Source organism: Petaurus breviceps, unplaced genomic scaffold (genome assembly GCF_028583685.1).
Source record: "Petaurus breviceps papuanus isolate PSGF00001 unplaced genomic scaffold, PetGlider_PUasm1.0 90731, whole genome shotgun sequence".
Lineage (NCBI taxonomy): Eukaryota > Metazoa > Chordata > Mammalia > Diprotodontia > Petauridae > Petaurus > Petaurus breviceps.
In genome coordinates this window covers 6,372,706-6,394,111 of record NW_027187325.1, presented here as the reverse complement: position 1 = coordinate 6,394,111, position 21,406 = coordinate 6,372,706, and the positions used below count along the sequence as shown (strand labels likewise).

At 36.5% G+C, this 21,406-nt stretch overlaps 1 long non-coding RNA gene across 1 annotated transcript in view; it reads right to left on the bottom strand.

Annotated features, from left to right (window-relative positions):
• The window catches only part of LOC138145218 (uncharacterized), a 1,102,603-nt gene that overhangs the window by 978,258 nt on the left and 102,939 nt on the right, over nt 1-21,406 (bottom strand). The gene's annotated exons all lie outside the window — the stretch shown is intronic.

The following is a 21,406-nucleotide window of genomic DNA, read 5'->3' as shown; positions in this document are numbered from 1 at the left end:
AAAGGAGATGCAAGGGCTGCATTTCTTCTTACTGCTGGTAGCAGGGATTTATGCTAAGAGAATTGGAATTTCAGAGGCTAAAAAGCAAATAATACAAAACCCACCAAAACTCCAAGGAGAATGGCATTCTAGTGAAACTGTTTTCTACCTCCTCTGTGAAGATATTGATCACATGCCTACTGGTAAAGATGGAACTCTGCTTTTGAGATGCTGACTTGGTCAGACTTTGGAGTATAATTACCTTTAGAATGTTTGTATAAAGTCTGGTTTAAATTCACAAGCTAAAGAAAGAATTCATGTATATCATAATTATTGGTCTTGTGTTATCATTTCAAATAATTCCTATTTTCTTTCCCCATAGATTGTTTAATCAATAGTGATGGACTATAAATTAAGGATAATAAGATCATAGATTTCCAGCAGGAAGGAAATTTCGGGGTCATCTGGTTCCACTCTCATTTTATAGATGAGGAAACTGATGTTTACCCAAATCACTTAACTTCAGTATTATTGAATTATCTTTTTTTTTCTTTCTGGTAGGACTACAGTTTAGAACCTTCTGCCTCATAGGAGTCTGACCTCTAATCTCTACCAGACTGAATAGATAATATAGTATGTAACAGAAAATTGCATAAACATAACATTTACTTCCTGCATCAGAGGCATAGGCCAGTAGCTTGGAGAATGCTAGGGGGCATGATCTGGACTATGAATCATCAAAGGAGACTGAGAACAATTGCCTACTATTTGGCATGGTTCTAGGTGCTGGACATATACACACACACACAAAATGAAACAATTTAAACTCAGAAGAAGTGTATATTCTATTGGGGGGGGAGAAATACACAGAACTTTGTTTTATACACACACATATATATATGCATGTATGTATATCTATATATAATCTGCATATGCATATAATATTCATCATGGAGTAAAATACAAAGGCACTATGAGAGGGAAGGCACCAAGAAAGAAGACTTGCAGAAGATGGTGCCTCAGCTGCATCTCAAAAGTAAAGGCGAACTCTATGAGGCAGAGCAAGGAGGGAATATATTTCAAATGTGAAAGACTGACAGTGAAGAAGCAAAGAGAAAGGGCCAGTATGGTTAGACCAGAATGTAGGAGGGAGAGTAATGTCGAGTGGGTTTAGAAAGTAGTTTGAGGACAGGTTGTATAGGGCTCTAGAAGTTAAACAGAAGAGATTATTATTTATCTGAGAAGTAATAGGAAAACACTGAAGTTGATGGAGTAGAGGAGATGCTTGGTCACATTTGTGCTCAAGGAAAATTATTTTGGCAGCAGTGTGTGGAATGGACTGAAAAGGTGAGAGTCTGGAGGCAGAGACACCAATTAGAGAGTGTTACAATAATCTAGATGAAAGGTGATAGGGACCCAAACTAAGGTGGTACCTGTATGAGAGGATATAAGCATACAGATGCAAAATATTTCATGAAGATGGACATAGAAAGATTGATAACTGATTGTGCATGAGGAGTGAGTACTCCAGGATTAAGTTAATTAAGATTAACTCCAGGGTCAGGAGGGGAATTAACGTAGGATTAGAGGAATATAACTCTAGAGCTGGAAAAGAACCCAGGGACTGTCTAATCTAACTCCATCATTTTACAAATGAGAAATCAAAAGTTCACCCACAAAGGTTAAGCAACCTGTCAAATAGCATTCCATAAATGTCCTCTAACTCTGTGTTGCTGTTCAGGCATTTTTCAGTCAGGTCTGACTCTTTGTGACCCCATTTGGGGTTTTCTTGGCAAAGTACTGGAGTGGTTTGCATTTCCTTCTCCAGCTCATTTTACAGATAAGAAAACTGAGGCAAACAGGGATAAGTGACTTGCCCAGGGTCACACAGCTAGTAGGTGTCTGACACTGGATTTAAACTCAGATCTTCCTGACTCCTAGCCCAGTACTCTATCCACTGTGCCTCCTAGCTGTATGTCCTAATCAAAGTGCTCTCTTTATTGTCCCCCATGTTTCATGGTTTTGGGGTTCCTGTTGAGTGTTACATTCACAACTCGTCGTGTTTATATACATAGCTAACACTTTCCTTGACTTTTTCCTTTATACTTCTTATTCTCCCTTTAAATATCTTTCTCTCTAATTCAATTGCCTAATTCTTTCATGGGGTTGAGTCTAACAAACATCATCCTGTCCACTTATGAAAAGATAGCAAAATAAAGTAGCACTGTCTCCTACTCTATGTTAACTACTTCTTGCTTCTGGCATTTCTTGAGACATTCGTGCTGAACGTTTTGTTTCATGGGCAGCTTGGCTCTTCTGATACCTTGCCTCAGGTGAGGCCTCATGTAGTGACAGAACACTCTGAAGTTCAGCTCCTGGTGAGCTCCATTCCTGGATCAACCTGCTAGTACTGAACAAGACAACATCTTCTGTACCAAATAATTAAAAGAGAAAGAAAAAAAGCAATTCATCAAAACTAACCAACACATCAGTCAAATGTGACTGCATTTTAAATGTTTCATACTTACAGTTCTCCATTTCTTAAAAAAAATAATCCTATGTAACTGCTGCTGAATGGTAAAAGAAAATAGATTATACCTTTTCGCATCTCTTTTTTGGGGACAAACTTGGTCATTATAATTGCAAAGGATTCAGTTCATGGTTTTTTTTATTCTTTCTGTTTGCATTCTTGTAGTTAGTGTGCATGTAGTAACTCTTTTTAATTTAGTTTGCATGAGGTTATAAGAGTTGAAGCTCATGTTTCAAAAGTTTGCTACTGTCATAGAGTCATTGACTTCCAGACTATTGGGAATAACTGGAAGATGCCTTAGCAAATATCCATCCTCTTATTTTACAATTAATGAAAGTGAGGTCAATGTAACCTCTACCCAAATAGGAACCATTCCACTCTATATTTGACTGATGGTTATTTGAATTAACACATCCAGTAACAGGGAGTTCACTCATTTTGTACAGTTTTAACTTTGAGAAAAATCCAACTTATTTTTATTATTTTTACATGACACATTATCCAGATTCTTCTATATCCAGATTTAATTCTTCTGTATACTTTTGTTTTCTTTAAATGTAACACCCTAAATGAACATTAATATAGATAGTTCTGTTATATTATGATATATGCATTGCCCCAAAGAATCCTGCTATGCAAAATTGTGCAATAGAGCTTATGGAGAAAATGGAATTGGGGGCACAGTGCTCAAAATTCATTAGTAATACATAATAAAAGATGACTCTTATAAGGAAAAAACACAGTTTTAATATGGTAAATGATTAAGAAATATAAAAACACCTAGAATAAAGTAGTACCCCCTGCACAGCCTTGGGATACTGCTCAATCAGAGCCCTGGGCATGTGCAAGAAATCATGTTTAAACACAGTGGGGATGGGGTATGGTGCAATCAAGTTCTTCTTGATCTCAGCTCCTATTGTATCAGAAGATATATACTGCTAGTTCCCTCAATGATTTCTGGTCCCTCTGAAGTTTTCTCTTTGAATGAGAAAAATTCTTTCTCATTTGTCCTCCAAAAATTCCTCATTTTAGATTTAGGTCTTCCTTAATAAACGTGGTGGTAACCTTTTTTTACATCCACTGATCTTAATGATTTTGTTTCCTGAACATCCTAATGCATTCTATTCCAGTTGATTTGTCTGAAGGAAATTCACTATCCTAATTATTAGAACTGAAAGTTATTTGCATGAAGCTTTATATGAAGCTTGGCTTTTGTATTTATTATTCTCAGTTGGCAGCTGGATTTTGTTCCTCTCTAGTGACTATGAACTTGGCTGCCCATGTGCCTTGATGGTGGTGGTTATTACAGTTTTAGGTTTGGCTCCATGTGTCTAGTCTCTGCAAGGATCTCCATTGTATTACTTACACATCCTGCTGAACTTCTAGGCTTCTGTCTCTGCTAGCCATTTCTCTGGTTATCTTTCAACTTGTTGGTAAAATTGTTAGATAATTTTCAGGCTTACAGCTCTGTTCCCCTACCCATTCACTTTTCTTTCTACAACTTTTCCTCAAGATGTAGTTTGTCCTATGTAGGAATTATTTTCTAGGAATGAGCTTCACAACAGAAAACAAGTGTTGTATGTACGTGTGTGTGCGTGTGTGTGAAAATTGATTACGAAATTTTCCCTATTGGCAAAGGGAGGGTCATAGCATTACAGAATGTAGTAGTAAATGGTAATTTGATATCATAAAAGTACCTATTCTTTTTCTTCTGGATGACACAGAAATATAGTCACTGGATAGGAGAAAGTCTATTTTGTTTTACTGTACTTTTATTTTAGGGTAGATTATAGTGATTCTTAATTTGGGATCAGTGAATTAAAAAACTATTTTGACAATTGTATTTCAATATGGTGGGTTGTAATCTTATACATTTTATGCATTCAAAACCTTTCTAAAACTAAAACCATTAAAAATTCTTTTGAAAAGGAGTCCATATACTTCACCAAATTGCCAGAGGTGTCAATGACCCCAAAATGGTTAAGAATCCCTGGAATAGAGAAAATATATTCTAGCCCTACTCTTTAAATTCATTCAGGGCTTCCCTTCACATATTGACAACAACCTGTTGACCTACAAGTTATGGTCCAAGTATAGGGACAAATGAGAATTATTTGACTGGTGACTGATCTTTGGTAGGACTGCGTATCTGCTTTATTTAATTGCTTCTTCATTATTTAGCTTTTGGAATATCATCCATTAATCACCTGTGAGTTAATAATTCTAAGTTCCATCCATTAAGAAAACGAAGTCATTAGTTAGACAACCAACAACAAATTCAATGTATGTTGAAAGCAATCACAATACTGGATAAAGGCCAACATTTGCCTCATAGCCTGCTAGTTAATAAGATGTAGCAAGCACATTTAAGGAGAATGAAGAGAAGCAGAGAGTTTTATTTTCCGTTTACAACTCAGAAATAGTGCCTGGGTGAATCTAGTAAACATAGTCTATCTTCTTTTGGAATTTCCAATCTCCTTTGAGCTTGTTATGCTCCACTGAAGATTAAAAACACACCTATTGTGACTTTATGCTGGAATTAGATACATTATCACGGGAAGAAATTTTGGAGAATGAAGATGTAAATGCAGCATGAAAAAATGAAAATAACTAGAACTATCCAAATGGAATATATATATATATATATATGTATGTATATGTACATGCGCCTGTATGTCTGTCTATCTGTCTGTCTGTCTGTTTTTAAGTTCAGTTAGATGGCTCAGTGTATACTGCAGAGGGCCTGTAATCAAGAAGACCTGAGCTAGTATCTGGTTTCAGACATTTATTAGCTTGTGTGATCCTGGGTAAGTCATTTAAGCTTTGCTTGCCATAGTTTCCTCATCTGTAAAATAGGGATGATAATGGCATCTATCTCTTAAAGTTATTGTGAAAATCAAATGAGATAAGTATTGTAGAGCTTAGCAGAGCTCCTGGCATATAGTAAACAGTATATAATTGTTAGCTATGATTATATTAGCTATTTTATTAAAGGTCATTTCAGAGACTACAATTACATTTCTAAAGGGAGAATTTATACATTGATTCCCTAATTTGTCTTTAGCAAGCAGTCCCCCCCAACCTCTATATTTCCATTCATTGCTAAGGAAAGCTAATATGTCAGGTAGTATGTTCACTTTCCTTATATCATTACCTATATGAAAGAAAAGAGATTTCTTAGAAGACACTACCACATCGTGTGTTAGTCCACATTTCTTCTAGTCTATTATCTTCGAGGACACTTTCTGATAGTGATCTCTCTGACTGTGATAAAGCGCCAGAATACATGGAAGACACAACAGACTCATTGTCACATGACAAGCATAACCTCTCTAGAGATCTTTATGCTTTTGGAGAACATCTATCTATGTGTGTATATGTGTATATACATGAATGTATATATGTACGTGTTTATATCTATCTATCCATCCATCTATCAATCTATCTATCATCTATCTATCTATCTATCTATCTATCTATCTATCTATCATCTATCTATCATCTATCTATCTATCTATCTATCTATCTATCTATCTATCTATCTATCATCTATCTATCAATTTATCTATCTTTGCCAAAAGAAACTACAAAAGGTGACATACAAGGCAGAAAGAGATATGCGACTTAATGCCAACAAAGGTATGGAAATGGTAGAGGTCCCTTGATTCAAATGGAGCTTACATCCATTAAATGTACCATAATAATATCATAATTATTCTGTTTCTCCAGAAACAGAAAAGCCTTTTTTGGAAATCATCAGTGCTAGAGGACTCCTGCCTTTATTAGTCCCTGTAGTTGTTTTTATTCTTGTTGGACCTTTGTTTCAAAGAGGACCAATGACATTATAGCATGAGATCTTGACTTGAATTTTCTTTTTATTTAATTGTATCTAAATACATTTAAGAGAGGCAAAGTTGCACGAAGTAGTCAGCCTCAATTTATTCTAGAGTCACCAAAGCCCAGTGGCAAGACAAAAATCAGGATGACAGGTGATAACCTAGGATTTAGTAGATGACATTGGCATCTTCAATGTCTGATGAAGGTCTAAGTGCTCAACAGCACCTGCTTCAACTGCCTTCATGGCCATTGGAACAAATTGTTCTCATCAGGACATTTTGCCAGGGGAAGTCTTCTGTAATTATCCTTTAGAAGCATGATTACCTCCTTCAAATCATGATCACATATGATAGCATATGTTTTTTTTTTAAGTAATTGGGGTTAAGTAACTTGCTCAAGGTTACACGGCCAGTTATTTCTGGGTGTGTTGCTGAGTATCTGAGCCCAGATTTGATCCCCAGGTCATCCCGACACTGCAGCCGGTGCTCTTACTTGCTGAGCCACCTGGCCGCCCCGTGATAGCATATGTTCTCTTTGACACATATAACCATTCTTTAACATATTGGCTTCAATGCTGATATAGGGAGAATGAATAGCATGGCTATGTCTAATTGTGTTTTACTGACAACTTATTGTAAATAGTCATTTCTCTCAAAGAGATAATACCCATTTAAAGGGTAAACATTTCACTTTGTAGATAAGATTAATATCATTTTATAATTAGATTCCATTATCTAAAGTTTTTGGTAGGTACTTTCTGCAGAACCACAATTTGAGAATGCTGAAGAAAACTTGCTCTACTCCAATGAATCATATAACTTGACCTTGCTGACTGAGATCTACAGAATTAAAGAATTCTTGTAAAAGAAGAGATGCTAGTGGTGATCTATTCCAAGAAAAATTCATTTCTTAAGAATAATCCTCACATTTTAGGATGTACCAGAAATCCTATGGTATGGTATCCTATGACACTGTTTCCGAACCTTCACCATCTTCATATGCCCTTCCCTAATGCTCTAGTTTGTTAACATTCATCTTAAAATGTGTCATCTCAAATTGAATATTGACTCAAGATGTGGTCTCACCTGGACAGAGGACAGCAGGGCACCATACACACCTTCCAAATTGACCTTTTTCTTCCGGTCAAGAGAAATAACTGTTACATCATCATTTGGCATTTACTCTTCATTTGCCTCCTTAATTATTTTTGCACCTGTGCATGTATTTTTCCCAGCTCCTTGATATTGCTGTTATGGTTCATTTGGTGGTGCAATGGAAAGAGGGCCAGCCTTGGAATAAGAAAGGCTTATATTTGGGAACTCAAATCTAGCCTCAGACACTGGCTATGTGACCCTGGGTAAGTCACTTAACACTGTTTGCCTCAGTTTCCTCATTTGTCAAGTGATCTGGAGGAGGAAATGGCAAAAGATTTCGGTATTTTTGCCAAGAAAACCCCCAAAGGGTCATGAAGTATCAAACATGATTGAAAATGACTGAATACTCCTTGATCTTAGTTCCCCCCAAATTAAACAAGTAACTCCTGGTGAAGACTGTGGACTCTTCAGAATATGTTTAAATTAATAATTGTAGAAAATGTTCGATAATAAGCTCCTTGAGAGGAGGAACTTTTAATCCCCATAACGACATGCACATAGTTGATTCTCATTAAATACTTGCTGATGAGGAGGTTGAAAACAAAGATAAAGATGATATTTCAGGTGATTCAGCAGAAAGCTGCATTGGAAATCTCATCCATTCCTATTCTTTAGGCCTATATACACAAATGGTGCTGTGATTTTTCTCCCCATTTTCTTTTATGTATTACAAATGCCTCTGATTTGCTCTTTTACAACCATATAAGTTGTGTTTCTGAGCATTTTTCTATGCTGCATTTCATTTTATCATCTCTTGTCTATATTTCCAAATGTGTCCATTTATTCAGTCTGTTTTTTTTTCCATGTGAGCTGTTATTTACAATGCCACCTAATTTAATATTGATGTAACTAAGACCAGGGAGCTATTTGCATAGCCTTGTAGATCACTGATTGAAAATTCAAGCATGCATGGACTGAACTGAGGACCCTGCTGTATTTTATCAGCATTCCATCCTGTGACTTGCTTTCATTATCCTTTAGAAGATATAATATTTCAACTAGCTTTCAGGCCCCCAAAGCAGATCAGCATGACCACATACAAACTGTAGATTATTTTTTTAGTAAAAAATTGTGAGAAATCATACACAATGTTTGATTGCACAATGAAAATAAATTCTACAAATTTACTAATGCTGATTCAAAATTTATCTCATGCAATAATAATTCTTAATCAGAAAACTTTAGAGCTGGAAGACATCTCTTAGGTTTAGTTCAAATCTGATATTTTCAAATGGGGAAACTAAGGTTCGAAGATATTAAGCAACTTACTGTGATTTGGGTTTTGACTATAGGACTCTTGACTCCAAATTAATGGGTTTTTTTCTGAGTTACTGTATTACCTCTTATTTAAGGTACCCTCTTTATTACTCCTTTATTTTTGAATTATTTAGATAGTTAGCCTTCAGTATTTCTGTTATTTTCTTAAATATCAGTTTAGCACAGATAAGAAATTAATAATGGGCCACAGGAAACTAACTATACATGTTTTTTTATACCTGGGAAAAGTAGCAGATCTCCACAAGACTCTGAGGTTTCTAGGCTACTGAAAGACTGTCTTGTAAGGGGGAAATGGAGGATTTCAGGGGACTAGGTTGGACTTGTGGGAGAAGGAAGACTCTGAGATTTTGAAGGTGATGAAAGGCCATGTATTACACTCTCAGAGATGGGTAATTCTGGATATGATAGTGATTGGTATAGAGAGAGCAGGAAATGGGAAGTGGAATTATGCTATTACTTCTCTTTAAAATTTCACTCTGCACTTCTGGGAGCCAAGAAGACAAAATAAGCAATAAATCATTGTAACTTTTCCATATTCACCTCCAAATAACAATAAATACCCCCCCCCAGAACAAATCCTGGAACAGCAGAGACAGCAAAAAGTTGAGGTGAAGCAATTGTTTAGCCCAAGATACTTGGAAGATCTACAAGACAGGTCTATCTCATTTGGGTAAAAGGGGAGTAAATTCTAGGACATAAAGCATCCCAACAAACCAGTAGCAAGTCCCACCTTAGCAAACCAGCAGGAGCTCCTGAGCCCTAATGTGGTGGGACTGGCAAACACCGACACAAGAACCCACCCCCATATACCTCGGCATAGCCAAGGGAACTTGTAGACTCCAGCATGACAAGAAAGTAGGCCAGATGTCCATGTGCTTCAGTGTAGCTTTGGGGAAATGAAGACACACCACACCAGGCCTCATCACACACCAGACACTATCACTAGGACCCCAGTTCAACACAAGGTAAGCTGCCAGACACATACGGCCTCCAGCAGTGCCAGCCATCACCACCACACCCTTTCAGAACAGCACCAGCCACTAGCATCCCTTGGAGACCTCAGGGCAACCACAAAATACCAGGTAAATAGCCAGGGTCTGCAATCACTGACACAAGAAGTCTGAGACAGTGCCTCTTCTACCCCACGTGAAGAGCTCAAATTTAAAAGAAAGGATAAAGGCAAAAAAAAAAAAATAAGATGAGCAAAAAACAAGAAGAAAAGAATCGGACCATACAAAGTTATTGTGGTGACAGGGAAGACCAAATCCCAAAGCAAAACAGTGAGTGGTCTCAAGCCCAGAAGGAACTCATGGAAGAGCTCAAAAAGGAGCTTAAAAATCATATGAGTAATTATAAAAAAAGAGTCAACAGTTTGGAAAAAGAAAACTATTTTTGAAAAGTAGAACTAGCCAAATGGAAAAGGAGATAGAAAAATCCACTGGAGAAGACAACTCCTTAAAGAGTATAGTCAATTAAATGGGAAAAAAAAGTACAATAGCTAATTGAACACAACACCTCAAAAGTTACAATTGAGTAACTGGAGGCTAATGATGCTGTATGATATCAAGAATCATCAAACAAATTCAAAAGAATCAAAAACAGAAGAAGATATAAAATACCTCATGGGAAAAACAAGCGATAGGTCCAATTAGATCCAAGAGAGAGAATATCAGAATCATTGTTACTAACTGAAAGCCATAATTAAAAGGAGGATCTGGACAGCATCTATCAAGAAATTATCAAGGGAAACTGCCCTGATATCCTGAAAGCAAAGGGTAAAATAGGTATTGAAAGAATCCACTGATCTCCTCAGTAAAGAGATCCCCAAATAAAAACTCCAAGGAACATTATAGTCAAATTTCAGAACTATCAGGCTGAGTTAAAAATGCTACAAGTGGCCAGAAAGATATGATTCAAATATCAGGCAGTCACAATCAGGATTACACAAGACTTGGCAGCTGCAACACAGAGGTCATGGACTATGACATTCTAGAAGGTAAAGGAGCTAGGACTACAATGAAGAATCACTTTCTTGGCAAAATTAAGAAAACATATAGAGGAAAAATGATCATTCAATGAAATAGGAGGATTTTAAGCTTTCATAAGGAGAAGGCCAGAGCTAAACCAAAAATTTGACCTCCAATATCAAACCCAAGAGAAGCATAAACAGGTAAAAAGGAAAAAGAAAACATAAGGGATTCAAAAGACCTAAACTATTTACATCCCTGCATGGGAAGATGATACCTATAATTCTTAAAATTTATAAGATAAATATATAGGTAGGTAGGTAGATAGGTAGAGATAGATAGATAGATAGATAGATAGATAGATAGATAGATAGATAGATAGATAGATAGATAGAGATATATAGACAGAGGGTATGGCTATAAAGTGACTTTGAGGGAATGACTTAAAATGTAAGAGATGGGAAAGAGAAGTACAATAGATGAAGGAAGAAGAGGTAGAACGGGATAAATTATTTCACATGAAAAGGCACAAAAACAACCAGTACAGTGGAGGGGAAGATGAGAGGCTGGGTGAAAGCTTCCCTTGAACCTTACTTTTATTGGTATTGCCTGAAAAGGGAGTCATATACAATCTATTGAATATATAAATTTATCCTATCTGACAAGGAGGTAGGAGGGGAGAAGATCAAGTAAGGAGGGATGGGAACTGTCAGAAGGGAGGGTAGATCAGGGGAAGTGGTAGACAGAAGCAAAACAGTGGTGAGGGGGGAAAGGGTGAAAGGATAGAGAGAGGAGAGACAGGAGGAGGAATAGAATGGAGGGATATACACAGGTAGTAATCATAACTGTAATCTGAATGGGATAGACTCTTCCATAAAATGTAAATGGATAGCAGAATGGATCAAAAATCAGCATCTCATAATATATGGTTTACAAGAAACACACTTGAAGCAGAGAGACACACACAGAGTAAAGGTAAGGGGATGGATCAAAATCTGTTATGCTTCAACTGAAGTTAAAAAAAAAAAGCAACGGTAGCAATCCTGATCTCAAAGTAAAAGCAACAATAGATCTTATTTAAAGACATAAGGAAGGGAACTACAACTTGATGAAAGATAGTATACCATAGACAATGAAGCAATATCAGTTCTAGACCTATATCCACCAAGTGGTATAGCATCAAAATTCTTAAAAGAGAAGTTAAGTGATGAGTTACAGGAAGAAACAGACAGCAAAAATTGTACTGGTAGGGAACCTCAATTATCCTTTTCACAACTCGATAGATCCAACTGAAAAAATAAACAAGGAAGAAACTAAATAGGTAAACATAATATTACAAAAGTTAGATATGATGGACCTTTGGCATGATTTAGACATAAAGAGTGACACCATAAGCAAATTAGAAGAGCAAGGAATAGTCTATCTCCCAGATTTATAGGGAGGAGAAGAATCCATGACCAAAAAAGAAAGACAGCATTACAAAATTTAAAATAGATAATTTTGATTATGCTAAATTAGAAAGCTTTTGTACAAATAAAACCAATGCAACCAAACTTATAACAAAAGCAGAGAGCTGGGAAATAATCTTTGCAGCCAGTGTCTCTAATAAAGACTTCATTTCTCAAATACATGGAGAATTGAGTCAAATTTACAAGAATACAAGCCATTTTCCAATTGATAAACAATCAAAGGGTATGAATAGGTATTTTCCAGATGAAGGAATCAAAGCTATCTATAAACATATGAAGTAGTGCTCTAAATAATTTTTGATTAGAGAAATTCAAATTAAAATAACCTCACACCTATCAGCTTGACTAACATGACAGTAAAGGAAAATGATAAATTCTGGAGAAGTGGGAAAATTGGGATACTAATGCACGGTTGTGGACTGATCCAATATTCTGAAGAGCAATTTGGAATTATGCCCAAAGGCAACCAAATTGTGCATACCCTTTGATCCAGCAATACCACTACTAGGTCTGTAGACAAAAGAAGTCATAAAAAGGGGAAAAGGACCTACATATGAAAATTTTTTTTCTAGCAGTCCTTTTTGTAGTGGCAACATATTGGAAACTGAGGGAATACCCATTAATTGGGCAATAGCTGAACAAGCTGTGGTCTTTGAATTTAATGGAATACTACAATGCAATAAGAAATGATGAAGAGGCAAACTTCAGAAAAACCTGGAAAGGTTTGTACCAACTGATGCAAAGTAAAAGGAGCAGAACTGGAAAAAAATGTATACAGTATCAGCAACATTGTGTGATTATCCACAATGAATGACTTGGTTCCTCTTAGCAACATAATGATCCAAGATAAATATAAAGGACTCATGAAGGAAAATACTATCCATATTCAGATGAAGAATTGATGGGTTCTTAATACAGGTTGAAGCATATTTTTTCACTTACTTTCTTCTTTCTTGTGTTTTTTTTCTTTTTGATATATTTCTTTTTTCACAACTGAGACTAATATTGAAATATTTTTCCATTATAGCACATGTATAAACTACATCAAACTGCCTACCATTTTCAGAAGAGAGGATGGAGAGAGGGAGAAAAATTTGGCACTCAAAATTTTGTAAAAATTAATGCTAAAATTTTTTTTGACATGTAAATGGGGAAAAATAAAATACTATCTAACTAACCCTTAAAAAATAAAATTCCACTCTCAAACAAACTCCTGGTTATTAGGTTCTCTGTCTCTGTCTGTCTCTCTGTCTCTGTCTGTCTCTGTCTCTTGTCTGTATTTCTCTCTCTCTGTCTCTCTCTCTCACACACACACACACAGACACAGACACACACACACATATGCAGACACACACACAGTCCCACATTCTATATTAGTATATTTTCAAAGAAGTCTCTTTATCTATTCTTTCGTCAGTTTGCTGTGCCACCCTCAGATTAAATTTCAGTTAATAGAATCCTTAGACAGATGAGGCACTTTAATCACCTTATCATACTCACACTTAATTTCAATCCTTTTTTTTGAGAGACAATATGGTATAATGGACTAGAAATCAGACTATCAGAAATCAGGGTTCTAATCTTGTTTATGTTGACTGATGCTGCACCTAGGCAATTATCTTTATGACTCTATGCTTCAGTTTATTAATCTGAATAATGAGAACAATGGTATTTGCTTTAATACCTCAGACACTTACTTTCTATAGTCATTCATTCATTCATTCATTCATTCATTCATTCATAAATTTACATGGATCCATCTTTGCTCAGTGCAAAATAAAACTATTGCTCAATACAAATCCACCAAAATCTAAACAAAAATATTCCTTATTTGTCCTTTCCATTTCTGTTCAAATGACTAAATGACTGATTCCTCTTACCATGTTTTTATTGCCTAGTCAGTCATTTGTGATCCAAATAGATTGAATCTGTAAATTGGCCAGTCCATCTATGATGCATTTTTCTGCCTGCATGACCTTACCATTTTCTCTCTTTGTGTAGTTAAGACCTCACTTTTATTTCTCAAAGAGTCACAAATTAAGATTCTGTACATACGCAATATAGAGGTTTTTGGGGGTGCAGTATGTGAGGTAGGGAAAGACCAGTGATTTCATTGTTAAGATGTATTCCATGGTGCGAAGTCTCCTTTACCAGTACAGATGAGTGAATTATTCTACAATTTATAGTCTTAGTGAGTTTTCTATACATAAGAAGTGGTAAAGTAACTTGCCCAAGATGCAATGTGGGTTTCACAGACCTCTGGGAGTCTATGCATAGATTTCAGGGATTCCATGAGCTTGGATGCGAGAAAAAAATCTTTATTTTAACTAACTTCTAACTGAAAACTATAATTTCCTTCAGTTATTACTCTTAAAAAATACGATTGGTTTATAGCTTTCACCAGATTGCCAAAGATGTCCAAGCCAAAAAAAAAATGGTAAGAACACCTGCTCCAAACCATACTATCTCATGGGAACTGTTATGAATTAAAATTAAATAAGAACCTGTGACAATAATTGTTATACTACTGTTACTTGCTTTTAGATATTTATAGCTTCTCTGGATAAAAGAGAACACTATGAAATAAAGAAATAGTTATGCTACAAAAAGATTGGAAACTTTGAAGAGATTTTTTTTTCACACATCCCTAGAATATCATGTACCTTATAATCCTGTCTTTGTTGAGGCTTTTCTCAATCTGGCTACGTTACAAAAGGTAGCTATTCTTCCTCCTTATTTTCCTATCATTTTTTGATGTACATAATCTTTGGAATTGTTAGACTCTACCCTAATTTTTCTCTTTGGTCTAATTTTGGAAGGAAAATATAGTATAGTAGAAAGAGTTTAGGGAGAGTATGATACCTGCATTCCCTTCCTCACAGGGTTGCTATGAGGGTTAAATGAGATAATATATGTAGAGTATTTATGATGTTATATAAATGTCAATTCATGTTATTATTATTATTGGTTAAGGTATAGGCCACATTCCACAACTATAGTCTCCTCAGTTCTGCAAAAAAGGGAAGTAATTGCATTTTTGCATCTTCTTTGGGAAGCTTGACCATTATAATTATAGAGCATGCAATTTCCTTTGTACTTGTTTCTTTTGAAATTGTTGTCATCATTGGGTATATAATTTTCTTGATTCCACATTAACTCATATGAATTATCACATGATCCTTTGAATTCCTTTTATTTATCATTTTATGGTACAGTGTTTTTCATTATATTTAGATGCCATAATTATTAATTCATTCTCCAATTGATGGACACACATCTTGCTTTTACTTCTTTGTGACTACCCAAAGGGCTTTTATGGACATTAATATATTCATATATGTGTGTGTGTACACATACATGTATAAATAGATACAGATGTGATATAAATAGATGTATATATGTATTGTATGCATGTGTACACATATACATGTACACACATACATATCTGTGTATATATGAATGTGTGTGTGTCTCTATATACACACATATGTACATATGTGCATCTATATCCACATTAAACAAATAAGGAGATATTGAGGCCCTGCATAGAGAAATGACTTGTCTCAGCTCACACCAATAGAACGTAGTAGAACCAGGATATAAGCTCAGTTCTTTAGGCTCTACATTAATTGGTCTTTCCACTATATCTTATTATATCACAAGCTCAGTAAGAGACACAATGGAAAATTACATTAAAAAAGTTAATGTAGTTTTGGGTTTTGCTTTTTTAAAAAACAGAATAAGGGAAGGACTACCTTTGTAGTCCTTTGCCTTAATTAGACCACATCCACCTTGACTCTGTTCCTGATTCTCCGGACTATGTCCACTTCTACCTTAGTCATCTTCCTCACACTGGAGACATGTCCACCCCTACAGTCCTCTCCTTTGGTTGATGAGTTCCTTTCCTGAAGCTCCAAGGAAATAACCCATGTCAGATATGCCCATTTCTAACTAGCTCAGCTATCTGTCCCATACTCTCTCTATCCCTTACATTCTATCCCATACCTTTCTCAGCTCCATCCCCACCCCCTTTTTGTCTCTTGACTTTTATATGTTACTGTCTTTTCTCTGTTCTCCGGACAGAGATCATGTTTTTTTTTTTTTGGTTTGTATTTGTATTCTCAGTAGTAAGCACAGTCCTCTAAGTGCTTAATAAATGCTTATCAATCTCCATAATCATCTATTCTTTTTGTCTCTCTGTCTCTCTTTCTGTATCTCTCTCTGTCTCTGTTTCTCTGTCTCTGTCTGTCTCTCTGTCTCTCTCACACACCCAAACACACCTCTTTTTCAATATATCTGAAGTATTGTGTTTAATTGTGGAAGCCACATTTTGGGAAGGATTTTGACAAGCTGAAATATCTTCAGAAAAGATGATAGTAACTGGAAGCCATGATAGGCAAGAGTTGGTTGATGGGATTATGAACGTTTAACCTAGAAAAATGTAGACTCTGTGTGTGTCTGTCCATCTGTCTGTCTCTAAGTATTGGAAACTTCAGCTTATGGAAGAGATAATCCCTTGTTTTTTTTGTCCTCAGTCAGCAGGACCATGTGCACATTGAGAGGAAGTTGCTGAGAGACAAATTGGGGCTATGAACGAGGAACAATTTTCCAATCATTTAGCATTTAAATCTCTTCTTAGACCTTATTCACTTTCGTGAACTCCATGGTCCAGCCTAGTTGGTCTACTTAAGTTCCTCAAACAGGACACTCCTTCTCCCCATGGTTGTCTTTTCCTCAAATCTGGAATGAATTCCATCCTTACCTACAGCCCTTAATTTTCCTATTTCCTTCTTGGCTTATATACTGAAGTATTTTGAGTGCCTCTGGTAATCCTGATCTATCTTACCACTGGACCTAGATGACTCCAGAGGAGAAACTGAGGCTGGTGACTTTGCACACCTTTACCTCACTTCCTTCTCTAGCTCCTTTTACAGAAGTGAAACTGAGGCAAACAGGGTTAAGTGACTTCACATAGCTAGTAAGTGTCTAAGGTCAAATTTGAACTCATATCCTTCTGACTCTAGACCTGGTGCTCTATCTAATGTACCATTTAACTGCCCATGAATATTTTATCTTCCTAGATATTTATATCTCTTCTCCCCCATTGGAATGTGTCCTTGAGAGATGGGACTTTTCTTGTTTGATTTTTTTTGTATCCCCAGGCTTTAATTAGCACAAAGGCAAGTATTTGTTAAATGCTTTTTTACAAAGCAACCAATCAAAAGGGGTTTATTAAGTACCTACTATGTGACAGACACTACTTAGAAAAAAAAGGAAATAGTCCCTGCCTACCAATTAGAGCTGTCTAAATGTGCAATGTGCTTCCTCAGGTAGCAATAATTTTCTATTACTATATATCTTCAGCAAGAGACCAGAATCCCAATTGCCAGATACACGGCAGAGAAGATTCCCATTCAGGTATGGGTTTGACTTGACCTCTGAGGTTTGGTCCCCATCCAAAATCCTATGAGATTAAAACAAGAATGACAAGAGAAATCAATTTTTAAATTAACTTTCTGTATATTGCTTGCTCTGTTGGGGAAGAAAAGTAAATGCAATGAAATTCTTTTAGTAGCTAATTATAAAACTCAGTACTCGGGGTGTGTTGCTTTTACTATCACACTAGACTGCTCAGTGTAATCTAATTTTCTTGATTCCATAATTTGCTTGATCAGTGTAATCTTCACTGATTACCTCAAATAATATATTTCTGTAATTTCAATGAATTATAAAGAAATTTTGTATATTGACAGAGGTTTTAGATTATATTTAGATGCCTCTGTGGCTATGACAGTTTTGAATTTAGAGACAGGAAGACCTGGATTTCAATCCTGCCTCAAGCATTTTTATTAGCTTGTGGTACTTGGGGGGGGGGGGGGGAAGTCTTTTAACTTCTCTGACTCTCAGTTTTCTATTCTATAAAATGGGGACAATAATAGAATTTACCTCACATAGGTGTACTAGGTCGAGGTTATAATGCATGTAAAGCACTTTGCAAACCTTATGCTATTTAAACGTCACCTTTTATTATTCACATATATCAGTGTAAGTCAGGCTTCCTAATTACACATCAACTATTTTGTAAGTTGGTGAATAAGGATAGAGGTGACTCTCTCCATGAACATATTTCATGAAAGATATTGTTGCCTTTTCATTTGAGGTAAGTCATTTACATTTTCTAACTGGTCAAACTTTCCTTGGATACAAATCAAAGCCCTCTCCATAGCTATAACATGCTAGAAACTTGCCTCAGTGGCTTATTCCAGAGTTTAGAACTCCTAGTGTCCAATTCAGCCACAAATACCCCTTTGCTTCCTATTCCTCTGCACCCACGACCCAATTAGCAGCCTGGAAATCTGGCCACATGTGGAGTCTCGCTCACATCAGGCCATGATCCCGTTGTGTCTCATTCCTTATTACACTCACATTATTCCATGCTGAGAGAGATTACCCTTTTGTTTCCTGATTTTTCCGGATGATGGTTATTATTATTTTTAGCTCAGTTTAGTATTGTGCTAGGGGAAACGTAGGGAACTGGCATCCCTGGAAACAAAAAGTTCCTCATTTTTTATAGGAAAAGGTGTAACTTTAAAAATAGGCAAGAAAAAAATTCACCTGTGCCTCTTAGGTCAATGAGAGGCACTAAGCTCTGGCGGAAAGAGTGTTGGGTTCTTGGATCTTGTTTTGAATCTTAGATATAATGACATTCCTTGAATATGTCTCAGTGACTCGCAGCTGCTATATTCTCTGAATCTGTTTCCCAATCTTTAAAATATGATTAATACTTAAAACTTGTACTTGCCATTTCTACCCAAATCTTTCTTGTCCATCCCATTTTCACTCCTTACTCAGTCACAGCCTTACGTTTGGCCTTTATTACCTCCTCATCTGTGTTGTTCCTATGGTTTCTGTAATGGTAACGGAATTTGAAGATCTTCCCCACCTCACTTGGAGCACAAGAGAAGCTTGCTTAGGGGAGGTTTGTTTTTCAGGAAGGCCCATGGCTTTTGTTTCTTTGTGATTAGGCAGTGGGTAAAGTAAGATTGTTAACCCTCTTTTCAGTTGCTTTCCTTTAGAAAACTGATCAAAGAACCTTTGCTAGCAGCCATCCTGAGTATGCTATAGCGCTTTCTTATAGTTTCCTAATGAGTCTCCTTGGCTCATGTCTTTCCCCACTCCATTCTATGCTCCACAACTGACAAGAGTTTATACTTAAATGCAGGTCTGACCATGGCAAGATCTTATCCGACAAAATCCAATGGCTCATTCTTGTCTCTAGGTATAGGGCATGAGGACTAGACTTGTGATTTCACTTATTTAAGGAACTCTCCTCTATCAAAAAAGGTTGACACTTTATTTGCAATTTCTAGTTTTAAGGAGCTTCCTAGAGAACTGAAAGGTTAAGTGACTTGCCTAGGATCACATAGAGAGTATATATATGTCAGAGGCAGGATTTGGAAACAAGTCTTCTGACACTATCTTTTGAGCTGTCTACATTCATTTTAGGCTGCATCTTTATGCCTTTAGGATAAAATTTATAAACTGTTACTTTTTAAAAATTTAGATTCTGTCTCCCTTTCTTAGGTCATTACAAATGGCCATTAACAGTAGCCATTAACAAATCTCATTGCTCATTGACACAGGAGCTTTGACTTATTCCATTTCCAATCTGGGTTCTCTTTAGGCAATCTGGCAGCCTGCTGTTCCCAGGAGTCCCCTGCAACCAAACTTACTGTGGACACCTGACTGCCCACTATAGTTCAGAACTCCTAAACTCAAGTGATCTGCTAGTTTCAGCTTGGTCATAAGCCATAAGTCATAAGAATTATAGGTGAGTAGGGGCAGCTAGGTGGCGCAGTGAATACTGAACCAACCCTGGAGTCAGGAGGACCTGAGTTCAAAATAGGTCTCAGACACTTAACACTTTCTAGCAGTGTGACCTTGGGCAAGTCACTTAGTCCCAATTACCCTGCCTCCCCCCCTTCAAAAAAGCAAAAATAAAGAATTAGCAGGTGAGTGCCAATACCTCATTCTCTGTACTTTAAACCTGTCCCCAGTATAGCTTTCCAATCTCATTATACATCACTTCCCTTTGCACACTTTACAATTTAGCCAAACTGGCTTTCTCTCTATTCCTCAGACATGGCGCTCTGTCCCCCACCTGTGTAGCTTTGCACTGGCTGTCTTCAAAGCCTGAGAAATAGTCCTTTCTCACCTCTCTTCTTCTTTTAATCAAGACCAAAGTCAAGAATTATCCCTTCAATAATGTCTAACCAGAGCTGCTAGATATCTCCTCAATGCCACTGATGTTATTGATGGGTGTTCCACTATAACTTTTGCCTGTTGATATCAATTTTTTTCCAAGAGTATATTCAATGTGGTGTAGAGGGAAGAAGAAGGAGGAGGAGGACGACGAGGAAGATGAGGAGGATGAGACATATAAACATATCACTCTCAAACTGTATTATTACCCTCTCCTCTGGTCATTTAGAATAGCTATTAGACAAGTTGTTTCACTATTGCCAGGCTTTGGGCACCCATTTTCATTGAACCACTGCAAGTCTGGTTAAAGCAAGTGACTTCTTAGTCTAGACTCCTGGAAAAACTCTGACTTGGAATCTCATCATTGAATATCTGCTTTTCCAACCTTTCAAAGGTTCGTGAATCCCTGTACCAAAAGAGAAGACACCAACAGAAGTCAACCTTATCTCAGACATAGACTTGCCCAGGAGGACATGTATTTATGATGGGTCCAGGTTAGAGAGCACCTAAGCAGAGGTCCATTTTAGTCTTCTTCACTTGAAAACAACCTGGAATGAAAGAGGTCAAGTTAGCATCATGAAAGTATTTTGCATGTATGCTTTGTCCTGGTTTAGCAGCCAATTGACAAACATAGTAAGCAGAAAGGAAATAACCATATCATACCTGCATGCACTCCCAAAATCATTTTAGAGAATTAATCAGGTAGAACATGCTGTGTACACACATAATGCCTGGGTTTTCATTGGCCAGTCCTCCATTATACATATGATAGTGTTATTAATGGATTCTTTAAATTAAGTTTACTGTTTTACAAATTATAGATGAATTGTAAAATTTTAAGACTTAAAGGATTCCTAGAAATCATGATCTACTTCACTCTTATTTTGTGGAAGAGACAAAAGCCTGAAAAAGGAACTTGCCAAAGGTCAA